The sequence below is a fragment of the Eriocheir sinensis genome, chromosome 40 (genome assembly GCF_024679095.1).
Source record: "Eriocheir sinensis breed Jianghai 21 chromosome 40, ASM2467909v1, whole genome shotgun sequence".
Lineage (NCBI taxonomy): Eukaryota > Metazoa > Arthropoda > Malacostraca > Decapoda > Varunidae > Eriocheir > Eriocheir sinensis.
The window spans coordinates 9,048,319-9,060,883 of NC_066548.1; the positions used below are offsets into that span (position 1 = coordinate 9,048,319).

Here is a 12,565-nt window from a genome sequence, read left to right on the forward strand (position 1 = left end):
TGTCTCGCCCGCCGCACTGAGTCAGTGTTCCGCGCAATTATTCGCCACAATGACTGAACATTCATACCTGTCGCGTACATGATTCAGGTGCCCCGAGGCGCTGAATCGAGTGTTAACACCTGTCAGCGCGCGTCGCCCTCGCCTCCAGCATCTGTGAGTGACGAGCGGGCGTGTGTTTGTTTGTGTGTTTGTTTGATTGTTTGGTTGTGTATTTGTATGTTGTAGGTGTGTTTAGCGTTAGTGTGCTATATTCTCCCTCTGTTTCCATCTTTTTTTTTATTGCCTTTCATGTAATATTTTCATTGGTCATTCAATTTTCAGTCTCTACAAATTTAATGACCTTTGTGTGTTTAGAATTAGCGATCTCCATCTGTTGTTTTACTTTGTTGTTGTTGCTTATCATGTAATATTTTCATCGTTTATTCAATTTTCAGTCGTCCTATAAATCTAATAACACAGTAAACAGCTTTATATTATAGCTACTTTTATTTGCATGCCTATCACATATCGAGCCAACGTCGTCAAATAATAATGGTAATGGTCTTTGAAATGACTTGATATTATAAATAAGTGTTAAAGGGAATGGACATGGAAATATAATACTGTTATATCTGGAACAAATTCATCTGGTATTTGTTTTATTTCCAGGACACCATCTGATGATTATGGAAAATGTTGCATCCACACGATCACACGTCGGGCCAAGACAACAGTGAGTAGTATTTATTGCATTTTACGGTTTTTACGATTTGGTTCAGTAGAATGTTTCCCTTTGAGAGGTGGTCGTCGGCCCTGTCTTGTTCTGCAGCGTTCCAATCTTTCTAGTGACGCCTTTTCTCTTGTGTATATCAGCCTATTCCATGTTGAACCATTAGCAAGAAATGACAATGGAAGGGAACTCGATAAATATCACACGGGTCATGTTCGGTCACTCGACAGCAGATGAAAATAGTCAACCTTCACGAGAAATTTACTCCGCGCTTCATGTTGACCTTTCCCTCGCCTAAACAGCAAGGTCACTGTGGCATCGCCGCAGGAAACAAACAAAACAAGAATTAGTGCAGAAACTAAACCTCTGATAAACATAAATTATTTTCCTGTAAATAACATAAAACTTCATTATTTTCCATCCATTATTCTGCATTCGGGTATTTGTTAAGGTTTGCGATATGTCATTTTTTTCTAACCACTTCCTTAAGGTCGGGAAACGTTGTTCTAGGCCAACGAATATTCCCCTGAATAGAAAACAACGAGTAAAACAACAGCTAAGGCAAAGAATAACTCATACGACCCACAACACCCCAGTCTTCAGGCCAGGACAAGATTGCCAGCCCATCAAGGTACAGCGGTCGCCCCTCCAGCTGGATTTGCCACTGACTGGACGCTGAATGGCCGGCTGTCTCCAGGAAGCAAATCAGCGCCGCAGACACGATCCTGGTCATCAGGTGGATAAAGGGAGGCGGCGCGCGGGCATTACCTGGCGTCAACTTTGAGGGAATTACTGCACCTGAATATTGGCCTTCCGTGGTCAAGGGGGAAGTGGTGTCTGTGGGAAGATCTGTGTGTGTGTGTGTGTGGAGCGCCGATGTAAGTTTGTGTTCTTGTTTGTGATCTTTAGTTATTTCGTAGTCTTTTACTCAGGAGTATTTTCTGTTTTGTGTTTCTTTTGATAATTCCTCTTTTGTTTTTCTTTCCGGTCGTCAGTTTTGTTTTCTTATGGAACTTTCTTAATGTAATCTTATTTTCATCCCAAACTCCCGATCTTTATTTTCCTCCATGTCTTTCCCCTAGCCTTGAAACAGTCCTCTTGTCCCCTTGTCTTTCACTTCACTCCCATTACTGCATATCTCTTCCACTTACCTCCCTCTCCTAACCCACCATCCCCTCCTAAGTGGACATTCGCGTTCTCTATTTCCTTAGCTCGCCTCTCTATTTCCTTCATCTTCCCCTGCAGCCTTCTATTTTTCCTCTTCTTTCACTTTATCCCCATTACTGCATTTCCCTTCCACTTACACCCCCATCCCTTCCTCACTGGACATTCCTACCGCACTCGCACACCCCAGGTGGCCCCTCCATCACTCAACCCCCCCATCCCTCCACTCCCCCGCCACACTCAGCACCACCTTCCTGCTGCTGCTCAACACAACACGCTAAGCCGCTAAACTCTTCTGGCTGAGAGCGCCACTCCTTCCTGCTACCATAAATCCGGCGCCGCCCCGTTCGCCGCGCCGCGTTCCTCCTGCACCTCATGGCTCGGAAAATCGCGGTAAATGGCTTATTCAGACGGCGCGCGAGGCAGGCCGGTGTCGCGAGCAGTGACGGATGTAAAATAAAATGTTTAACTCACCGCGAGACCCCAAGACCACAGACGAGGACGGGACCAACCAACCACCCAGCCGACCAGTTACACCGACCGACCTACCGACCACTCACGACCAGACCATCCGACCACGATACCCTTCGCCCCGACCAATTGTAGATGTTGTTAACGTTATCACTCCTATTGTCACCACCACCACTACCACCACGATCACTACCTTCACCACTAAAACAACAAAACCGGTGATGAAAACAACAATAATGACAAGAAATGTAAGACAAACCGTTCCGAATCACACCATAAACAGCAACAACAACCACAAGCAAGAACTACAACACAAAGAAAAAAATAAACAAGAGTAAAAAAAAACGCAAAAGTGAAAAACATACCCTATCACTTTTTTTCATATCGACTTACCTCACACGGGGCGTTGGCTGTCGATGGCCCGGCCTGGCGTGGCGTGGCGTGTCGGGGCGAAGCGGGGCGTGGCGGGCTGGGGCGGCGTCGCTACAAAGGGGTCGACAGTCAGTCAGTTAATGAGGGAGTGAGTGAGTCATCGAGTGTAGTGGTCAGTGGCGAGGCGTCGTGAGGCCAGTGCCGGCAGGAAGGTTCTCTCGAGGCCGGCGTAAATCCCTTGTGTCGTGTTTAGAATGTGTCGGACAGCGGTGTCAGTCCTCACGCCATCGGTGGGTCAGCGAGGACTGGTCGGCTTCAGGGCTCCGTCAGGCTGAGAGGACGGCCGGGACATGTGTTTTAAAGGTTGAATAAATGGTGATGGTTAATGAGATGATTGGAGGAACACGAAGACTAATAGGGAATGTGGTTTAGGTGTTAAATATCTTCGGTAAAGGAAAGAGGATGAGAGACAGAAGAGGATCAAGAGGAAATGTTGCTATGGTGTTAAATAAATAGTAATGAGTAGAAAAAAGTGTTTGGAGGAAGAAGAGGACCAGTAATAAAGGGGTACAGGGCAATAGGTGATGGAAAGATGAAGAAATTGATCGAAGAGGTGTATAGGTAGGCGATCATGTAAAGGATAAGGGGTCAAAGGTAGACAGTGAGGAACAAAAGGTTTGATTAGAAATACGAGTTCCTGATTGAGTAATGGGTGACGAGATATGGGGAAGGCAATACGGGTAAGAGGACAAATATTGAGTGAGTGAGTGAACCGAGAATAAGGTATGGGTGAAAAGAAAAGAAAAAAAGAGTATGGGAAGTTGAAGGCAAGAAGGAAAGAAAAGGAGAATTAGGTAAAGGAGAAAAAAGGACTAAATGGTGTAAATAACAATGGCATAGAAGACGTCTTTATTAATCCTTTGATCCCATTTGAAGCTCCAATTGCAACAAGGTGGTGCGAGGAAGTTCTATTAACAGTTTTTTGTTACACAGTGCCAATATGAGAGATTAGGTTATTATCTGTTCAACCTCTTCTTCATCCCTCTATTCTACTCCTCCTTGCCTTTCTCTCTTCCTCCTCAACATCTATTTTTTGTTAGGGTCATATTTCATTCCCTTCACCAGGCCTCCATTCCTAACTATATATCTTACTTTAACTATCTGCTTTTCCGGTTACCAAATATTTCCCTTTTACTCATTTTCTTTATTTCCTCAACATAGTAGGCTACTCTCTCTCTCTCTCTCTCTCTCTCTCTCTCTCTCTCTCTCTCTCTCTCTCTCTCTCTCTCTCTCTCTCTCTCTCTCTCTCTCTCTCTCTCTCTCTCTCTCTCTCTCTCTCTCTCTCTCTCTCTTAACCCCTCCTACTACACTACACCTCCCACCCTCCCTTGGTCCGTCCCTCCATCCCTCCTTCCTTTCCCTCCTTCCCTCCTCCCTCTCTCCCTCACCCCCAGCGGTCGGAAACATTGCTGACACACGGCCTTAGAAAAATACAGCGTAATATCCAGCATTTAACAATTTAATCTCACACTTCCTCCTTCTTCCCCGCCCTTCCCCTCTCCCTCTTCTCCCTCTCTCCCCTCAAGCTCTTAAGCCGCCTAGTCCATCACCAGGGCATGACGTTGCGCCCCCTATGTTAACTTTATGGACTGGATTTATTTTTTTCTCCCATATTGGGGTGATTTTATACAGATCGTAAGTATAAACAGGGATTAATAACCACCACCACCACCTCCACCACCACCAACGCCGCCACCGACACCACTACTGCTACTACCCCTTCTCTGCCTCCCTCTCTCTCTCTCTCTCTCTCTCTCTCTCTCTGTTCTCTCTCTCTCTCTCTCTCTCCCTCTCTCTCTCTCTCCCTCTCTGCCTCTTGCCCTCTCTCTCTGACAAGACTTAAGGCTCGGGTACTTCTGAGAGAGGCGTGTACTGGTGCGATTTTGACACTTCTTCCTATTCTTTTCTCTGTTATCTCTCTCTCTCTCTCTCTCTCTCTATTCCTTCTCTCTTTTCTCTTTCTTCAAAAACTCTCTCTCTCAGTTCTTCTGCTTTCTCTTTCTCTCTCTCTCTCTCTCTCTCTCTCTCTCTCTCTCTATCTCTCTCTCTCTCTCTCTCTCTCTCTCTCTCTCTCTCTCTCTCTCTCTCTCTCTCTCTCTCTATCTCTCTCTCTCTCCTCTCTCTCTCTCTCTCTCTCTTCCTATTTTCTTTTATCCCTTCGTATTATCTATCAGCTTTTTTCAGTTATTTTCTACCATTCCATGTATTTCGATCCTTATATTTGTCTTTGTCACCATATGTATTTTTGTACCCCCCATAGTGGTGGTATTTCTGTCTAATTGTTTCTTTGTCTCCCTATTTTCACTTTTTATCTGTATGTGATGATCTGGTTAGTGTAATTATCTTCTTGTTTTTTTTAATCCAATTACACGAGGAATAGCTATTGAAGTTCTTCCAGGTTTCATTTTCAAACCTCTATTGCTATATTTGCTTCCTTACTGTGTGTTGTATTAACCCCTTCAATACAAGCAGACAAAACATATTAATTATGTTTTATTGTTATTTCCTCCTCAGTGTGTCTCTCTTCCTTTGCTTTATCTCCACGCTCCTTCTTTTTCTTTGTATTCCTCTTATTTTTTCCTCATGTTCCTACACTTTTCTCTTTCCTCAGTTTCTCGTTGCCACAAACTTACTTCGTCTCTCGCATCAAAAGTTACTTCCTCCCTGCGCTGTCATATTTCCTTTTCCACTCCTTTTTTATGTCATTTTTTTTTCTTACCCTAATTTAGGAGCGCATTATGGCTTTCTCTAATTTCTACACTTTTCTGGCTTAAGATCTTTACAGCACCCGTAGTTTAATGTCACTTCACTTACTTTTATTTAATTTTTCTCGCTTTGTCCCTTTGTGGCTTTCTCCTTCTTCGCGGAGAATGTCACCACTTGTCGATTGGTTGTAGGACTGAAAGGCTTGTATGAGAGGTGTTTGTATTCTTTGTTAGTGTTTTGTTAATCGGAGTCTCGTTGGGTGTCGGTGTGGGGGGGGGGGGGGTGAGTGAGTGTGTGTGTGTGTGAGTTAGTGTGTTGTGGTGTCGGTGTGGTCGTAAGAGGATTAGCGATAGGAGGATGAATAAGAGAAGAGATTTGACTGGTGAGGGATGATGGATGACTGCTGGATGATGACTCCCTGGTGTGGATGTGAGTGTAGTGAATGGATGTAGTTGTGGATTATAATGGTGTGTGTGTGTGTGTGTGTGTGTGTCCTTGAAACACACACACACACACACACACACACACACACACACACACACAAACACACACGTCTCTTTCATGTCAGTGTCGAGGCATCATCCACTTCTCCTCCATTTTCTTCCTTAACTTATAGCTTTTCCCCACATCTCGACCTGCTCGCCCTCACCTCCCCCCTGTCCCTCCTCCCCTGCCAACCCTTCCCCTTTTCCCCTTCGCCCTGCCCCCTTCTCCGCTCCTCCTGTCCTTCCCTGCAGCAACACAGTCCTTCGCTCTAAGTTGGGGTGTCTAATGGATTCTTGTGTTTGTGTTGTCGGTTTGGCTCGGCCCACAACAACACCCGCCGCTGCTGCTATCTCTATTTGCGAGTGTCTGAATCGCTGGCTACACCCACCTCACTCATCTCTGCTGCTTCCTCTCTTCACTCATCTCTAACCTCTTCCTTTTCTCATTTTATCGCTCTTTCACTCCTCTCCTGTCTCCTCTCTTCACTAATCTTTCACCCCCTCTGTTCTCTTCTCTCGTCTCTTCCATCTCTCCCCTCTGTTCTCTCCTCTCTTCACTGATCTCTCATCCCTCTTTTCTCTTCCCTCCTCACTCATCTCTCACCCCTCTCTTCTCTTCTCTCTTTCTTCCCTCACTCCTCTTCTTTTTATCCCTTAACTCCCCTTTTACCCCTCTGTTGTCTTCATCTCTTACTTCTCTTTTCTCTCCTCTATTTGCTTACCTCACCCCTCTGATCTCTCCTCTTTCCTTTCCCTCACCTCCTATCCCCTTCTGTTCTCATTTCACTTCACTAATTTCTCGCTTATCTGTTATTCTCTCTTCTCTTCACTTATCTCTTACCCCTCTCTTCTCCCTTTTCTTAACATTGGCGATTCTCCTCTCTTCGTACTCCGCTCTACTAATCTCATCAGTACTCATAATCTAGTGGCAGTTTCACCTTTCACTTACTACGCTACTGCTAATCCCTTTTCTTTTTTTCAATTTTTTGTCACCGCTCTCTCACATCTATGTACCTCTACTCTGTAATTCACGTGTTTCTTCCCCCTCTCCGTTTCTTTCCTAGTAGTATATGTTTTTTTTTAAGTTTACCTATTTTTTTCGGCATGATTCCTTTTGTCTGTTTGCTTTCTCCTTCTCCTTTTTTCGCTTTATTAAATTCCTTTCTTCACTACTTATTTATCTTTTCTTTTTTCCTACCCGTTCTATTCATTCGTTCACTGAATTTTATCACCGCTCCATTCTATTGCTTCCTTTCCTATTTCTCATCCTTTATCAACCCTTTCTTTCCTCTTCCACTTATTTATCCTCCCCTTTCCTCATCCCACTCACATTTATGCTCCTCTTTTCCACATCACAATTCCTTATCTCCTCTTCTTTTTTTCCACTCCTCTCTCTTGCTTCCCCTCCCTCGTGCTCCCCTTTCCCTGTTCCTCTCCCTTTACTCCCTTTCTCTATCACTTATCACCCTCTTTCACCTTCCCCTTTTCCATATTACCATTCCTCACCTTTTCTTTTCTTCCCCTCCGTTGCCCTCCACTGCTTCCCCTCCTTCTGGTAAGTCCCCACGCGTCCCCTCTTTATAGGTTGTCTGTTTCCTCTCCCCCATTCCCCTTTTTTAACCCCTTAGCGCGGTGGTTTCTCTTTTTGAATGTCCGCCCCTCTCCTCCCCTTGCTCCCGCGGCTAAACCGGCCTGGCTAGTATTCAGTGGTTGTCTTGTTCAAGGAAATAAAGGGACGCAGAAATAAAGGGAAGGGGCGGCTGAAAAAAAAATGCCAGTCAGGTAGCCGCGTGCATACCTGTTATGGAGTAGGTATTATAGGTGAACACGGGAGCGGAGGCCGGTCGACAGGTGTACTCATGCGCCGGGGTACACACACACAAACACACACACACACACACACACACACACACACGCACACACATACACGCACTCCCAGACACACACACACACACTCATGGCAAGAGTAAATACGAGTCCCAATGTTACTTTAAGGCCAAGTGGAAGGGAGAGAGGTAAGCAGGTAAAGGGGAAGGGAAGGGAAGGGAAGTGAAAGGGTAACATAATGATTTGAGGTGTTGAGGTACGGGAGAAAGTCTAGGGTCACAGCAAGCCATGTTTAACTAAGGTGGGGTTAATGATCTGTCCGTTGCCTTGAGAATTTGTAAGCAGTTTATTAGGAAGGAAAGTCTAAGGTCACATCTTGCCATGGTTAACTACCGTAGCGTTAATGAGTCATCCGTTTCTTTGTTTATTTATTAGGGATTCATTAGTGAGAAAAGTCTAGGGTCACCTCAAGCCATGTTTAACTAAGGCAACGAAAGTGTTTCATCCATATCTTTTAATTGTTATGAATATATTTGTGTGAATTTTCCTTACCATTCTTTTCCTTCGTTTGCTGTGTTCTGTCCCCTTCCTTCTCTTGCTGTTCATTTTTTCCTCCTCTGTTGTGTTATTATCACGTTTTCTATGCTCTACTTTAATACTTTTTCCATCCTCTTTGCTAATTTTCATTCGCCCCTTTATTTTTTTTATCCTTTTACTTATCTATTTTCTTTCTATTCTACCGCCCACTATCCCTATTCATCTCCCTTTTAGCAACACTTCTCCTTAACACCTAGCGCTCCCGCCAGTCATGTTTCGCTTAAGCAATGGAGTAGCATTATTGATTCCTGCGTTTCTTTTGTTCTGTGTATGTGGTGTGTTGTCGACGCGTGTGATGGATCGTGTTCATGGAGAGGTGCCGCAGCTTTCTGGCTGGCGCACGGCTTTATGCCATCAGGGGATTGCCGATACAGCCGTGCGGAGAGCAGTTACAGGTATTCATTTATTCTGTGTTCGCGATATGTTCCAGGTGAATATTATTTTTTCTTCTCTTACCTCTCAGTTTACATACGCATTTATTTTAAAGGTCTTATTGTGTTTCGCTTGTGTATCCTTTGAAAGATAGACAGACGCTGTTAGAAGATTGTTTTTTTTTATTACCGCCTTGTATTAGTATTCTTTTTTTTCTATAATTAAAACAAACAGGCATCTTTTTACATTTTTTCTCCTTCTGCCATTGTTCTGTTCTATTCCTGGGTTGTCGCATTTACGGAACATATAGAGTTTCAAAGAAGATTGCTATACCTACTTTTATTTAAATTTCAGTTTATTACTTATGGTACATTTTTAAGACCAGGTTCCTTAATCATCGTAATCATAAGCGTCTGATTTATGTCAAGCTTAAGCCACGACCTGGTGTGGCTCACGACGCATCGGTGGGCGGCCAGCGTGGCGGCGGCGGCGATGATTTGTCTGTTTGCGCTGCGTCCGGAGGCGTCGATGGAAACTTCGACACAAACTCAACAAAACAAAATAATAAAAATTCAATAACTTTTATAGACGCATTCATTTTAAAGTCCGTATCCAATCAGCCCGTCCCTAATAGACAGTAAACTTACCAGTAAATAATATTTCAAACATAAAGGGAAATTGTTTAATTTTTTGGTATATGATGTTTATTTTACAGCATGGAGAATGGTATTACTCTGTGTGTGTGTGCGTATGCATGTGTGTATTTGAGTTTGTGTGTATGTACTCTTCTATATGCGAATGTGTGTGTGTATGTGTGTGTGTCTCATGTATGTATGTGTGTTTTTGTGTGTGTATTGTGAGTGTGTGTGTGCGTGTGTGTGCGTGTGTGTGTGTGTGTGTGTGTGTGTGTGTGTGTGTCAGTCAGTCGGTCAGTCAGTCAGTCAGTTAGTTAGTTATAAACGTGCTTGGCGGCTGGCAGCCAAAAAAATACGATGAAAGTATAATGATATCCCATTATTTTATAGACAGTTTGATGCGAGACTTTAAGCGGCTGCAGCAGGTTAGGTTTCAAGCCTTTCCACTAGTCTGTTTCTTATCCTAAAACCAGTTTATGAGATGAGGAACATGGAAGAACAGAACCAGTGGAAAAGGGAGAGCGGAACAGAAGAGAAAGAGATCAGGAAGATTAGAGAAAATGTCAGGGTAGGGTTTGATTTAGTACTGGTGCTGAGAAGGGAAAATACAATAGAAAATGGAACACTATGAATGGAGTAGATAAAAAGTTAAGAGTCAGAAGGGGAAGCAGATGACTAGCGAAAAATAGCCTTTGTGGGATGGGAAATCAATAGAAGCGAGAAAGAGGGTTAATAGAGGATGAAGGGTTATAAGAGATAGCTTTAGATAAATATTCAGCAGATGTGGGACAACAGGTAATTTGAGAGTGAAGGGAAGCTGAGAGGTATAAAGGAGGAAAGGAAACCATAGTGGTGAAGAGGGCGTAAAGGGCAACAGATGAAAGGGCAATAAATCTAAGAGCAAATGAAACTAAAAGAGAATTAATCACCATCGACTAGAAAAGAAAAAAAAGTAAATGACTAATGAAAGACCAACAACTACGAGGATTAAGTAAGAAAAAAAGTAAGTTTAGGAAAGAGGAAAAGGAGAAGGATGTGAAAAGTAAGAAGAGAGGAGAGTACAATTAAACACAGCAGGAGGGAAGGAGAAATGAAGTAAGACAGTACGCGTAGGGAAGAGGAATAGGACAAGGAAGGGAGAAGTAAATAGAGATGAAAGAGCAATGACGATCAGTGAAAGGGAAGGAGAGATGAGTAAGGAGTGAGGGAGAGCCATGATAGAGTAGAGACGTAAGGTTGCGGGAGGAGGAGGAGGAGGAAGTAGAAGAGAAAGAGGAGGAGGAGGAGGAGGAGGAGATAACCAGGTGTCGAACTCGTCTTCACCTGAGTGACATCCTCGGCCGCTGTTGATACCTAAGTTTCCGCACTCCTCCTCCTCCTCCTCCTCCTCCTCCTCCTCCTCCTCCTTCTCCTCCTCCTCCAGTAACATCATAATCTCAGGAATCCTCCCGAGGGTCGGTGACGAACCTAGCTTTTACGGTAAGGCCTTCAGCACGAACAACAGACTTCAGTCCCTTTGCTCACAAGAAAACGTCCAGTTCGTTAATTTGTGGAACAGTTTTTACTACGATTCGGACTCGTTCCTTGCCGATGGCATTCACTTAAACCTTGTTGGAGCAGCCCGCTTTGGGAGGCTGCTCTGTGACCAAATAGCTCTTTGAAAGCCAAAAAACGCCAAGGTGAGAACACCAGCAGCCCCACCGTGAGGGAGCACTTAACCCGCGCAACTCCCGACTCGAATCATATAAAAGCTTGCTTCATAAACGCTCGTAGCCTACGTAATAAATTTGAAGACCTAGAGGCACTCGCAGCTACAAATCATTATCACATCATCGGCGTCACAGAATCTCGGATAGACAATTCAAATAGAGATTTCATTGCGGAATATAGATTACCGGGTTATACGATTCTTAGTAACGAAAGAGAGAACAGACAAGGTGGAGGCGTTATCATATATATCCACAACTCTCTCCATCCAGTATCCGCGAAAACAGATTATAACCAATGTGGACATGGTCTTCCTTGAAATTAAAAGTATGTCTCGTAAAGTAATAGTTGGACTAATCTATAGACCGCCAAGGCACTCTTGATATCGACCACGCATTAAGTGAATTAATATTAGAAACAAGTAGCAGTTGCGAGGCAGTAATTGTGGGGAACTTTAACTAGCCAGTGAAAAGATGGGGTGAACCGTTGAATTCTCATACGTATTCTGTACACAAATTTATTGGAAAGTGATTTACATCAACACGCTCAAGAACCGACTCGGGAAAATAATATATTTGACCTTATCTTTTCAACGACAGCTTATCTAGTTAACGAGGTAAATGTTGGTCCAGTTTTTAGTTCTAACTATCACCGAATAATCACATTCAGCATCAAGATGAATGAAAGTAAAGTAATTGCTAGTAAAGAAAAGGTGCCAGATTATCAGAGAGCGAATTTCGTAAAACTCCGATCAATTTTAAATAATTCTGAATGGACTGTAATTTCGATGGTACAGATATTGGTAATCGTGGGAGGCCTTCACAACAATATTGAACAATGCCATAAGCATATGCGTTCCCTATCGTAACAGACGTTCAACTATTAAGAAGAAACCCAAATGGTGGAATAACGAAATTAAAAATAGCTTCTCTCTTAAAAGAAAGAAAAAAAACGCGTATACAGAAGATAAATATCAACGCAGAGTGAGGCTGACAAACTATGGTTGGACAGAATTCGCCGCGAAATCGAGAAATTAATAAAACGAAGCAAGAAAAATCTTGAAGAATATATAACGGAAACAGTAAATCTAATCCTAAAGAATATTTTAGCTCTGTAAATTATAAAAAGTCACTCACTCCTACATGATTTCCATGCAGTTTTTCCATGCTGCATGGTTCTTTTTCCTTTCCTACTAGCTTTGGCGGGAGGAATGGGGGGGGGGGGGGGGGACGAACCTTCGCCTTTGCTGTCCTTCATCTTCCACCTTTGATTGGATAGTTAGTGTTGCTTGTCACAAACAGCCTCGTGAGGACCATCAGGTCTGCTGTTGTTTGTTCTTTCTTTGTATTGCTTTGTGTTCCTCCTCCTCCTCTCCTCATCTCCACCATTTTTTCAACTTGCTTTCTATTTTCTTTTGCTCTACACTGTGAACATTCGTTTGACTACTAATTTGCGTTAGT

At 43.5% G+C, this 12,565-nt stretch overlaps 1 long non-coding RNA gene across 1 annotated transcript in view; it reads left to right on the forward strand.

Annotated features, from left to right (window-relative positions):
- Positions 1-646: 646 nt before the first annotated feature.
- The window catches only part of LOC127009441 (uncharacterized), a 95,274-nt gene continuing 83,355 nt past the window's right edge, over positions 647-12,565 (forward strand). The window contains exon 1 of the long non-coding RNA XR_007761984.1: positions 647-712. This is a non-coding gene — a long non-coding RNA (uncharacterized LOC127009441). The remainder of the gene's footprint in view (positions 713-12,565) is intronic.